This window comes from Anomalospiza imberbis, chromosome 3 (genome assembly GCF_031753505.1).
Source record: "Anomalospiza imberbis isolate Cuckoo-Finch-1a 21T00152 chromosome 3, ASM3175350v1, whole genome shotgun sequence".
NCBI lineage: Eukaryota > Metazoa > Chordata > Aves > Passeriformes > Viduidae > Anomalospiza > Anomalospiza imberbis.
Window position 1 is genome coordinate 81,761,687 of NC_089683.1, and position 13,564 is coordinate 81,775,250.

A 13,564-nucleotide genomic window follows, 5' to 3' on the forward strand; every position below is an offset into this window, starting at 1 on the left:
ATTCATCTCAGTGGTTTTTTATTCAAAAGACTAATTGCATGGCTAGCTTATTTTTCCAGGTTCATGAATTTCATTTATTACTTAAATATAAGCTTTAACTTTGCAGATATCAAATGTATTTCCAAATTTAAATAAAGTTAACTCTGATCTAACTAGAGATGCTGTACAGAGTATGTTTTGTAGACTTCCTATACGGACTTAATATTTTAAAATTAAAGTTGCATTGTTATTTTAAGAGGGGGAAAAAGAAACAGAACTAAGATACATCCCAGAAATATTTCTATACCTTCAGAATAAGAAAGAAATTGAACTATTTGATTCCCTCATGAGAGATAGGGAACTTTGATGCACTGTGGCAAGAAGATATATAGCTGTATTAATGAAAATCTAATCTGTGCTCAGAGACTTTGCACATTGGCGATAAATGTAAAATATTCATACCACAATAGCCTAATAAACTATCAAAAGCTGAAGTTCAGCCAATTTTACCAGAAAGAGTTGGTGTTTTGCTGTATTCTTCATTCTAGGGAGCTAAGAAAATAAGCTATCAAAACCACTCCTCCACTTGTAAATTTTGCCAGTGCAACTATTTAGATATGGCATAAATCTAGAAATAGGAAGTGTTTGTCTACTGCACCATTTAGACACAGTAACTCAAACTAAGAGCAATAAAAATACTTCAGATTGGTGAGTTTTTGAGTCACTGTGCCAGGACAAGCAGAGGCATCATCTCCTTTTGTATCACCTTCTCTGCCATGACCCAAGGAATGGCCATGAAAGGATCTGAGGAAAAAACTGATTCATCTAGAAAATACTTTTTTTTTGTGGTTGTGGTTACCAGGTTGTGAGCTGGGCTAGTGTAGAGGAAAGGAGACTGTAAGAACAACTGACAGAGGCTGAGGAAACACAGAACTGCCACTGAGGAGCAGCCTGACACTTTTGGTGCAATCCTCCAAGAAGGGGCCTTTGTTCCATCACTGACTTTGCCTTCTCCCAGATCAGATGACTGCTGAACTATCTTCCAGTCATGCTCCATTCACATAAAGGTGGACCAAGAAAGCAAAAGCAGGACTTGGAAAAAGAAACATAGTCATTTACTAGACTAGCTGACAGAGCTGTGAGGATAAAAAAAACCAAAACAACAACACAGTGGTTTTGGACATATAATCCCTTTTTCAGCTCTGAAAAGAAACTGTATCCTTTCAACAGAGTGCACTGGTCATCATTTCCAAATAACTGTAGCTTTATTATCTTACCTCATTTGGATTGTTGGAGTGAAATGACTAGGTGGGAGCAGCAAAGTAGAGGGGAGCCAGAGGACACAAGGAAAAACGACACACCACAGCTATAGTCACGATGAAGAGACTAATTTATCTCTTCTGATTCCAATCATTTATAGTTCTCAAAAGATGCCAGTGGATTGGAGGGTGAACGTGCCACCTCTCCAACGACACTGGACAAACTACCAGTCCATCAAATTTCTCACCTCTATGAAAGAATGCAAAACAATAGGTTGTTTACAGAAAGTTGTGTGAGAAAGTTCTCTGCAAGAATGTAAACTCAGAAGGCTTTAGAAAATCTTAAAAAATCAGGGCAACAGTTTGCAACAGAAAACATGGTCCCTGGGGGGCTAAAAGACAAGCAGTTATCACATGCAGAGCCCTAAGGAGCAGAGAAAACTGCAACATGCTAAACTGATTTGAATAGACACCGCAGATAGATGCAAATAAAGGAGACTTAACGGGAAGAGGCATTTAAGCATCCTGATAAAGCCATTTAAATTGTCTTTGGTTTGGACATTCAGAGCTATATCACTTAAGAATTTATGAAACCATGCAATGAACAACACCAGGGAAATGACAAACAACCTGAAAAATAATTCAGGAAATACAAATAGGCCACAAAGTACTAAAGGGTTATTACTCTGTGAGATGAGTTCTCATTTTCTGAATACCCACATAAAGACATACACAGCATAATGTAGGGAGCAACAACTGATTAAGCCATGGCTGCTGATGAGATAGTTGCTTGTCAGACACACTGATCACACACAGGTCAGTGAGTAAGATCATTCCAACATATAAAGATTTAAAGCATAGGAAAGCTTTGATCAATGACATCCTCACTTAAGGAAGTCATGTCTAAGACTACACAGGATAGTAAAAATGGACTACTTAATATATATGTAAGTTTTACCTTCTAACTGAACTTTCCAAAGTGGAAATAAAAGTTTAATAATCCATCTGAAACTCTGGATCTGTAAATCCTAGATAGGTAAACTCTTCCCAGTTCTATTTCATTAGCACCATGGTTTACCCTCAGGAAGAGGATGGCTATGGACATAAACCTAAAAGTGGTACCACTTACAGTGCAAGATAATTATTTTTTTTCTAATTGCTTATTGAAATATATATTAAAACAGACCACAGTTTTTATCTGGTTTATATATATTTGCATGATACAACAGTATTTATTGGCATTGCTGTATATATCAGTAACACCTTGAAAGCTGGAGTTATTGTCAGTTCAGATTAACTCAACCAGACAGAGTCCAGTTTTTAACTAAATCACAAATTCTGGAAGCCTGAAGACCAAACCTTGTGGCAGTGGTTTGAGGCAATAATGTCTCTTAGTGACATTATCTTCCACTACCAGCTCACATCTCTCACTCTGTAATGGAAGAATCTGGTAACGGTGGGTGTGGATGTCCTGGTATGTCTCCTTCCACCTCCTTTCCCATCACTATGGCTGCTCAACACAGCACAGCATATTTAATAATTTAAATTGATAAACATAGCTGTGGTCCAGGGAGTGGTCACACATCCCATTTTGTCACTTCTCAAACAGTGCAGCTGCTGGGACAGTAAAATCTTAAACCACTGTAGTTAAACTAGAGACAATCTGCTATGGAAATTGGTAAGTGTGGGTTCTCTGTTATCAGACCTCAAATGGCAGCCTGGATAAGTATTTTAACCTCAGTTTTTCAAAGACCAAGACATGTAAGTGAATGTTCATGTGCAGTTGTTCACCAGATTAGAACCAACCTCCAAGAGCTCAGTATGCCCCACCTGAAAAATATTATATCATATTTCTGTTGCTTGTAGGCTATCAGTGTTGTGTATTTTAGGATAACTTTAGGATAGTGTTTGTTTCTCTCTCTCCATCTCCTTTGCAAGTAGTTTGTTTTTTATGTGCAATGTGGCACACCCAAGATGCGTTGAAGGTACAGATGGCATACCCAAGTGCTGAGCCTTCTGAAGAGATTCTCCTTTTGTGTCCTGTGTGCCTCTTTAAACATCCAAAGATGCTTCTGGAAGCAGACACAATACTTGAAGCCTTCCCTTCAGTGGCATCACCACTTTTCCTCCTCCCATAGCAAAATACCTGCCTGCTAGAAGTCAAGGTTTCACAGAACTGTAGACAGACCCATGATCACTGGATTCCCAAGACACTAAACTGACCACGCTGTTGATCTCTAGCCCTGACACCAGCAAGTCTATCAGGATCAAATAACAAGGTGGTGCAGTAACATGTTCTCCCTTCTAAGTCATGGTCAAATATTTACAGCCTTCAGAGTGGTTAAGGTTGGAAGGGACCACAGATGGGGTCATTTGGTCCAACCTCTCTTGGTCTCCCCAGCATGTCTGCATGGCCACTGTAGTATTTTCATTATGAAACCTTCCAAAATGGCTACCAGAAATCTGCCAGGATGCTCATGAACTGATCTGGTAGCCATGGAGATACACATGATCTTTCTAATCTAAAATTTCAGAAGTCTGAGAACCTCTTGTTCTCCCAAACAACTCTAGCAGCCAATTTTTTAGCATATTTTCAGAAGTCCCATTCCCAGAGTGACTGGAGCTCCTCAGTAAATACCGCACAATCCCAGAAAGGACTAAAAGAGGGGTTTTGTCTTTGTGAATTACTTGCATTTGGTAGCAGAAGCAAGAAGCTGATGTTCAGAGCTTTGTTTTTATCACTTTACAACCTATATTCATTGATATAAAATATAAATGCATAAATTTATCAGCCTATAGCTATTGGCTTCCCTATAGAGATTTGAGAAATGATAAACACAGAGGAGAATGTCTGATCTGAGACACTGAAAGAAATAAATACCCATGTATTTTTCTCAATAAGGACAATATTCAGTAATATCAGGGTTAGAAAGGAGTTGGAGGTGGGGGGACCTCCATAAATTCACAGATCACACAAAGCTCTTGGCCCACCATCTTATCTACATAAGGGGTGGTTGGTTTTGAAGGGGCCAGTGCCATTAGCAGCAATTCAGTGGCTGGAAGGATATCTTATGTTTTTAAGAGAACCATTACCAAATCCTTTTCTCTATCCCCCCACATCTTTCAATAGCCTGGTGGATTGCAGCAGATAAGAGTTGGGTTTATATTAAGCATAAAGTTTCACAGACAAATGTAGCTTGTAAGAGCCCTTTTTTTAGTCAACTTTGTGATCACAAATAATTGCACGGAATTAATCACTTATATTGTCACTTGGAAATCAAGAATAAAAGTGCTAATTTCTGGAAGCTGGAGAGAGCATACATGCTATCTGCCCAGAAAAACTGATGGAAATATGCACTGGGAAGAAAAAGATCTGTGAGGTATTACTGTTGGAAAAATTAGAATGAAACCTAAATGAGAGATTTTTAAAATAGAACAAAAATGAAGAACAGAAGTGGAAAAAAAACCACAATCAAATAGTTGAAACAGAAGCATCAGGGGAAAATTAAAAAAAAATGAAAGTAAAACTCCATATAGTCAGTCAGGTAGAAAAATTGTATTTGTCAGAGTGATATATAAAGAACCTTTAAGTTCTGGGGGGGTAGGGGGTCCAAAGAAAAACCAAAACCAACCAAACAAAAATTCAAGAGAGGATGATCTAGTGATACAAAATATCTGCAGACCTAAATGGCTAATGGAAAAATCCCAGTCTTGAGGCATATACTCATACTCTATCCCAATCATAAGGCAAATATATGTGCTTAGCTTTACCTCACACAACACCAGTGAGTTCAGCAGTAAGCTCCACCAGTGTAAATCACACTTCTCCCTCTCTTACACCCCCAGTTTCTGCAGATGCAGCCACAGTAAAGACTGGGGGGTAAAAAAAGAAGACAGGAATGAAATGCAATTTCCAATTCAGATAAAACATCAGACTGTTAAAAGTACTGAAAGAAAATACTTCTTTATCCTTACAAATGTGATTTCAAAAAGACCTAAAGGGCAGAAAGGGGAAAACTAACATACTGCTACCCAGCTTTAAATTTTTTAATTTTGAAAAAGAGGCTGTTAGGGTTTTAAGAGATCCTGGTGCCCTGCAATAAGTAACCTTATTGCTAATTGGAACACTGTTTCATAATTTTTCTTTTCTTATTTCTAGGGAGTTGTCTCAGTTTTCATATTCTCTAGAATTAACAGAATCTCTGAAGTGATTTCAGAAGGAAAAAGTAATAAGTTAGTTTAACAAACTCGAATAAAGAAGGAAAGTAAATTTCAATTTTCAACAAAAATGCTTAAAATCCAGAACACTTTCTAGAAGAGCATAGTGTTTGCCACTGGTATTTATTAAATGTTTTTTTAAAACTTTGCCTAATTCAAGCTTGTTCTGGATACTACCCAAGAAAAAACCCTGTAGCATCCCAGCATGAGGCAGCTGACAGCCCAGCCTTGTGCGTGTGTGCAGGCAGGCTCCTTGCTGCTCCACCACCCCTTCTCCTGCAGCCCACACAGGGTGGGCTGCTCCAGCTCCTGCACTTCACTCTCTTCCCTCCTACCCTCTGACTGAAAGCCACAGACTCCCAGTAAAGCCATAGTATACATCCCAACCAAATTCTTCCCTTTCTTGTGTCAGTCTTGGCTTGGAGGTATCTTTGGTCTCCAGGTGCTTATTCCCAAGCAGATGGGGCCCAAAGCGCTGCTGGCTGTGGGTGATGAGAGAATACCAGCTCTTGGCTCCTGCAGGGTTTCATTTAGCTGTCTTGCAAAGGGAAGTGCTCTGTCCCTGGGTCCAAAAGCACAAGCTTCCAATGTGGTCCCCCATCACACCAGTAACAGTTTGTGTGTTGGGGAGAGGAGAAGGAAGGCATAAGAGAAGGAGGGGTATTTTCACAAGTTTTTCTGCTGAGTATCCAAATGGGTTTCTGTGAATTTGTTACCTGTTCACAGCAAAGAAAGTGAAAAGTGACTCAGCACCCATGTTCATTCACTTTCTTCCCAGGCTGTCAGTTTGGGGGTTATTTGGGGTAGAGCTCTCCAAAGCAGCCCTCGTTCACTTAGAAGCAGACGGAGATTTTCAGCTCATTTCATGTGGGCTGCTGCAAGCTGCAATCCGCTGCCAGCGCAGGTCAGGTTCAAGCCAGATTTCTCAATGTTCCAGCAAAGTTCTGCATCATTATGCTAAAGTATTTCAAGTATATGAAAGTATTTGAGATACATACAAATGGGTGAAGAATATAGGGAAAGCTTTAAATCAGCAAGTGAGAAGTACAAAGGAACAAAAGGAAATATCACCAGAAATATTTCCTCATAATAAGCATGCTTCAAATAAACAATGGACTTAAAACTAGCTTCTGATGTATTGCTGTTGGCAAAACCATGGCATTAAGTAGAAAGTCATCTTGTTAAGCCTAAGAACTTGGACAGGGATGGCTAGAGTTAATTACTATGGAGTTAAAAAAAAAAAAGTTGGCTTTTGTGATGAGACCAGCTTCAGAGAAGAAGAGAGGATAAAGGAAAAGAAGCTGGTTTTAAGCATTCATTTAAAGATTTGCCATCTGAATGCTCTGCATTAATTTCCTTTAAAGATTATCAGTTATAAGAGCTTTTCTCCATGTAATTGTTTATTTTTCAAGTGGTTTTTGGTTATTTTGTTGGGTTTTTTTACTAGAGTATCTGAGACTTTCTCATGTGGAACATACTGGTGATAAAAAAAAATCTTTCTAGATATTGTGGACAATCTGCCTCTTCCCTGTGTTGAAGGTGTGAGATTTGTGCTTGAAGTGCATGTCTGTTTTCACTCCTTTTTAATGATACTTTTGGTCGTAAATTTTCAAGTTTGTAAATTATAGACAAGCACGCTGTTGTCACACAGCAACCAACTCTTACTTCAGAAACACTGTCCTGTCTATGATAATAGGATTATTAAAAAAGTTATTTGTTAAGACAGGCATGCTGTGCTAACCTTGCTTCTTACTTTCTTACCTTTTCCTGTTGAGGCTCTCTTATTTTGCTGGTATGTCAAGCATACATACCAGCAGGAGAAACAAATGCAGATGCCTTGTCTCGTAGAGGAACTGCCAGGCAGTTCTATTTTCTTTTGTATGAAAAAAAAAATTGATAAAATCCAGAATCTCACTGAGGCCCTGACTCCATAATGAACTCAGCAGTCACATGGGTCTGGGGACACAGGAAAAGCTATAGGATAGAAAGCCTTGGATTGCAAATACTGATAGTTCAGGATGCTGCTCAAAACATGTTGGTGTGATGTTATTTGAAAGGATAGCTTTATGTTCCTATCAGAAAATCTAAGCTGGATAGTTTAGGAGCTTGTTAACTCTTGGATTAGCTACCTTACAGCAGAAAGCCCTTAGAAAACTTTTGACTCTCCTCCTCCTCCTCCCTGACTTTACTGGCACTGTTCCTTCTGAACAGCGTGACCTGAAGGGATACCCGGTTGTGATGCATAATACATGCTGGAAGGGCTGCCTGCCTTCTGGCCAGGATGCACTCCCAGAAATATCCTTAGCCTATGGATGTGGAACAGTAAGGTTACATGACAATGCTTTTCTTCTGCTGTTTATTGTCAGATAATTGTTCTCAGAAAGTTTGTAGGAGACTCACTGAGTTTTTTTATGCTTTCCTAGGAAATTACCTGTAGTCGTTTGCTAGCAGTTGCTTTAATGTGTTGTCAGAAGAGTTTCTGTTGCTAAGTCTTTCATATGAAATGATGTTGTTTTCCCTTAGCCTGAAAAAAAAAAAGAAAGGTTGAGCAGTTTTGCTCCAGCAGAGTGGGTTAAAGAGCAGTCTATGGCAAAATGGCTTTCTTTCCAGAGAGCATTCTACAGTGAAGTTAACCCAACTAATGCAGTTTCCTAAAATGAATCAACTGACCAAACCTCTGACCTCATTTCTTTATCCTCCTTTTAAAGATGATATAGTGTTCAGTCTTAAAGTTTTCCTTTTCTTTTTTGAGCTGACTTCATTTTGGTCTTAAAAGAAGAGTAGCTAGGCTTGGGATTCTGCTTCCAAAGATAAAAGCCAAGAGATCTGCAACCAAGACTGTGAGGAAAGGCAGTTTTGTACCCTCCAAGATACTTTTTGGTGCTTTGGAGTCTGCTTAGCAGACCTCAAGATTTTGTAACAGCTGCCTTGTAGGATTGCCAGGGCAATGCTACTAGGGAAACTTACTAGCTTGCTAGGGAAAGCTACTCAGGTTCTATCTATCTATCTGGACTGCAGCTGTGTGTCACACAGAAATGGCCATCTTGAAAGCATGCTAACATGTATTAATGAATATTTTAAAAGAGTTCACTTACTCAGCTTTGCCTATACAGATTTAAGGCATGCCATGGTAGTACCTTTAGTTACCATAAAATATTATTTAAAATTCTAGGAGGCTTATGTGAGCTTTTTAGCATGGCCTTCCCAATGAAGCCACTTTTTGTGAATGAGTGGACAGAGGAGATGGTCTAAGAGATAGCAGTACCCTGGTGCCACAAAAACTGTGTGGTGACTTTTCTTTTTTGGCAAGAGCATCTTATGAGGGAAAGGAGAAAGATGTACTGAAGAAGCTTAAAGAGTAAAATTATGATAGGCATGTGCTGTGTGTACTACAAAGAGCGTTAAGTACCAGGAGAGAAAACCAACCCAAAAAGGTGGTTATCTGGACATCATAGGGGCTGTATTTTCAGTCAGGTTGAACAGAAAAGTTGCATTAGGCAGGAGCTGGTCTGTGGCTGCCAGTTATGAATTGCCCTGTCTCCATGATTGTTTGGGTTTAGTTACATATCTTGACCATATGTGTCTTCATAAATGAGCAGAAAGGTACACTGAAACTGAGAGTCAACCTTAAAACCTACTTATGACTGCTGTAATAGTCCCTTAGAGAGATTAATTGATACTCCCTTGAAATGGTTCTTCCACATTGTTTTCTCACAGGAGAACCATATTTTTGGAAGCTGATTTACAATGCTACCTCCTCTTCCACAGACTGACTGTTGTGCAGAGTGGTTTAGCCTACCTAAATTTCCAGAGTTCACAGCTCCACTCTAGTGAATGTGTATATGTGGCAAGCTACAAAAAAAATCTCCAGATCTCCAGGAACTGCAGATGTTTGATTTGTGGAGCTAAGTATCTTCTTATGAATTAGTTAATATATAGGACTTGAGAGGTGTAGTGAATAAACTTCTGTATGGCTCTGAATAAAGCCAAAATGAATCCTGGTTTTAATGTTGGAGAATGCAGCCTTTTTTCCCATGGCCAGGCTTAGAAACTGTGAGTCATTGAATGCTCTGAACGGAGAAACTGTTTCTCAGAAACTCATGGGCTTGGGGTTTGGATTTTTTTGTTAAGCAAAATAAGTTACTCCTTGGAAATGGGAAAAGGGTGATTCTTTTTAGTATGGGGTTAGTGAGGGTGACAAACACAGGTTGTGGCTGATATGTGATGTCCCGGTGTAACTTTGTAGTGCTTCCTTCTACTCGGTGGGATTACTCCACTACATCATCCAGCATACAGGAAAATCAAAATAGCATTAGTCTCTTAAAAAGGACTTGTTTACTGACTCTGAAGTGACAGCTCACCTGGGGACCCAAAGGGTGCTATGGCAGAGAGTGTAATAAGACAAAGATGCTTTTGAGAAGAACTAGCTAACCAAACCAGTGCCAGAAACCTGAATTTCAGTCCCTTGAACCCTGGCAGATCTACTTGTAATTAGACACTAACTACCCCATACATTCTGAGGATGCTTTCAGACCTAACTAATCTGGTTCCTGTGCAATTAATAGGCCTTATTTTGGCATATGACCACCTCATTTCTGAGATGAACTGAACTCCTTTGATATTAAAATATCATGGAGAGATTATAGATAGTACAAGGCAAGGTCAATCTAGTTCAGCATCCTGACTCTGATGGTGAGCAGTAGTATGTGTCAGAAAAAGAGGAGCACAGTACTATTTCTCCAAAACAAACCCCTGGCCTCCTGGCAGACAGATCCTAAGATAGACCCACCTATGGAGATAAATAAATAGGGGCTAAGAAATCATCAGACCTGCCCATTAGTCATGCAACCTCACTTGGGATAAATCAGCACTTTAAAAATGCCTGAAAATTTCTCATTGGGTCTAGTAATGATTAATGAGTATTTCAACAGCAGTGATGAAAAGGGAGAAAGAAAAAGACTCACTCCACACGCTGCCTGCTATCATAAAAGGCAGCAGAGTATTTCAATAATGATATTCTCTTTTAAAGTAATGGTGTGTTGAATGTGGAAATCTGAAGGCAATATTAATTGAGGGTACATGGATTAAGGACATGCAGAAGAGACCAGGAACATACTGTGATGGTCAGATATAGGGTAAAGCACAACAAGAGGAGCCAGAACAGGACCGACAAGGCTCTAAGAGAGCGGAACAGGGAAACACAAATGCCTGGGTTCTCCTGCAACACTGGAGATGTGTGGAAAGGTTCAAAGCCCAGGTGGGATTGGACTCCTGTGATTGTTCAATGCCCTCCTTAAAGCTTGCTCTTCTTTTTGTTACCTCTTTGACACTTCTCTTGGTAAACAGAGGAGACAGCTTTGGAAGGACTAAGGGTGAATAATGGAAAGAACATTATAGGTGAGTAGAGCAATTAACTGAAGTCTAAAGGAGAACAAACAAAAATGAGGGAAACCAGAGTAACTGATCTGTTGAAGGCCAAGTCCCAGAGGAGTTGGAAATTACTTTTGAGAGGGAAGACTGGTTTGGAGAGAAAAACAGTTTAGGTTAGGAAGTAACACAGGTAGGAGGAAAATGCTATATGATTGATAAAAAGTGCATAGGGTTGCATCTTTTATATATGGGGGCATGTCACTTTTCATTTAAATGGAAAGAAAGATTATGTTTCAATATATTTTGAGACCAAAAAAGGCAATTTTAATAGAGAAGTATTGTGGTTACCAGCAATCATGTTTTGTTTTTCATATGGCCATCAGCACACAAGTAGCAGCTTTGCACATTAAAGCTGAAAGTGTATTTCTTCAGTGCTATTCTGTTTCAGGAGGTTGCATTACCAAACACTCATTTTTTTATATGGCTGGCAACTATGTATCTGCATGTCCCATCAAAAGCAGAGTTGAAGGATTCACTCAGTATCTGAACTAAGAGAGGGTATGGCAACAAGGAGAGCATACATCCTTAACCCATTTTTCTCCTTCAAAGTATGAATAAGGGAAAGGCAAACTCTTGAAACACAGGACTCAAAGAGGACAGGGGAGTATCTTAAGAGAGATTCTTTCCCAGGGACAGATGTGTAATAAATATGTATTTAACTTACATATAGAAAAAGCTTTTTTTTTTTTTTTTAACACTGAGAGGCAATCATTAAAGTTACACATCTGTTTCAATTATGTGTGTGTTTTATTTACTTAGCTTTATGATTATTTACAACTATTTATTTTTTACAATTGAATCACCTGACATCTGAAAATCAACTGGGATACCTCACTTCTGTAATAACAGGTAACATAACTGTAGTCTGAAAAGTCTTGCTACACCTGTTTGGTAGTGTAATTAAGTGAGTGGTTAGATAGTAAGCATTACCCTTGTTATGATGGTATGAGTTAATCTCCTTTAAAAATAATAAGTTTATCCTTCTAGGTGGTTCAATAAATAGACAGCTGTAGTAACTTGTAAAAAATGCCTCAAGTTAATAGTGCTAAATTTCAGGCGGGGTAGGGGAAATTATTTTTACTTTATCTACTTGTGCCTTTATATACAGGCTTGGATGCTTTAGGGTAAGGAATCTCTCCATGTGCCTCAAAGCTGTTAGCTGTTTTGTTTCTCCATGGTAACAGGAGTATAAAGCAGTATGAGCAAGTTACAGAAGTAGGGAGACATGACATTGTTTAGGAATGGGATTACATGTGATGACTGCAGCTCTCAGGTGATTCTGAATGAGGGTGTTTTCTAGCACAGAGGCACTGTCAATATGTGCAAATGTGCTCATTTAAGGCACGGCTTAGGATAAATAACTGCCCTAAAAGAATCTATCAATCCATAAAGTTTGCGGTGGTGGGAGGGATTATCAGACATCGGGGTTGATTAAACTCTTCCAGAAATATGACTGAACATGTGAAAAGCACTGTGCAAGATCAAGGTCTAAACATAAGGCTCTGGCTGGGGTTCAGATAATACAACTCATAAAGAGTTATTGATATATTTTCTGTTTAAATGACATCCATCCAAATTAATGCAGAATTATCTGTAAATTTCAGTCAGTAACCTTGCAATACTAACTCGTTTAATTTTGTTGTCACTTTGGCAGAACAGTATACGTCAGGACTCCCTCAGCAGACTAGCTAAGATTGTTCTTTCATGAAGAAATGGACAAAGGCAATGATTTAGAGTGGTACAGCTTAATCACACACTGACCTCTCCTTTGCATTGATGTACTCTTACCGTTTTCTTCTGCTACTGAGGTGACTCTGACTTACTGGACTGAAATAAAATCTACTAACCTGACCTTAAAGTAAGGGAAAGGTTCTGGCAACTTTTTTCTCATCCGTACATATTGCATCTCTTCCTGAATCTGTTCCAACAAGCTGTTGTGCAGTGCTGGGTTCAGCTAACCTTGCTGATCGAGTGAAGTTGTCTCCAAGTAGATGTAGGCTGACTGAGGACAGAGCAGTGTGTGTGGACGTGCGTGAAAGAGCCCTTTCCTTGCGCACTTTTAACAGAATGACTTCCTTGTCTCTCTTCCCTTCTTCTGGGGCAGGTAAATGTAATTTGTTCTGGTTCAGGAGGCCACGCAATCTGTACCAACACAAGGCAACTTCGTGGCAAACACACTTTCCCTTTTGTTGCTCTTCATAACTGATCCTCTGGTGATTTGACTTGTATTTCTTTTCCTGCAATTGAAAATGAGCTTTTTATCTGGGTTCCCTAAGGAAGCTGGCTTGTAGATCCGTGCTGCCTTTCTGCTTGTATGAAATCCTCTCCACTCTTTGCTTTCACGTTACTTTTGACTGAATTGGAAAAATCAAAATTCAATGACTGTACAACCTGAGTGGCTGTGGAGAGGCCCATATTAACGCCGTGCGGAGGGGGAGGCAGGGGGAAGAAAAGAGGACGAGCTGCGCAGTTTTGGTGAGCAGATTAGCCCCGTGCCGAGCTCCAGATTAGGAGTTCACGCACTGGAGAACCTTTGTTATCGCCGGCTCTGGTCAAGGCTCAGCCCCGTGCCTGCCTCCCGGTGCTGCGGGAACGGGGTAGCCCCGCTCCTGCCCTTACGTAACTGCTTTAGCAGGGCTGTGCCAGGGAAACTACTTCGAGCAGCAGCGCCCCTTTTT

General features: G+C 39.7%; 1 long non-coding RNA gene across 1 annotated transcript; it reads right to left on the reverse strand.

Annotated features, from left to right (window-relative positions):
* Positions 1-236: 236 nt before the first annotated feature.
* Positions 237-8,394, reverse strand: LOC137471244 (uncharacterized). The gene is made up of 3 exons (XR_010997475.1): positions 5,010-8,394; positions 3,069-3,310; positions 237-1,071 (listed from the first exon to the last, which is right to left on the reverse strand). It is a non-coding gene; the product is annotated as an uncharacterized lncRNA (long non-coding RNA).
* Positions 8,395-13,564: the final 5,170 nt, after the last annotated feature.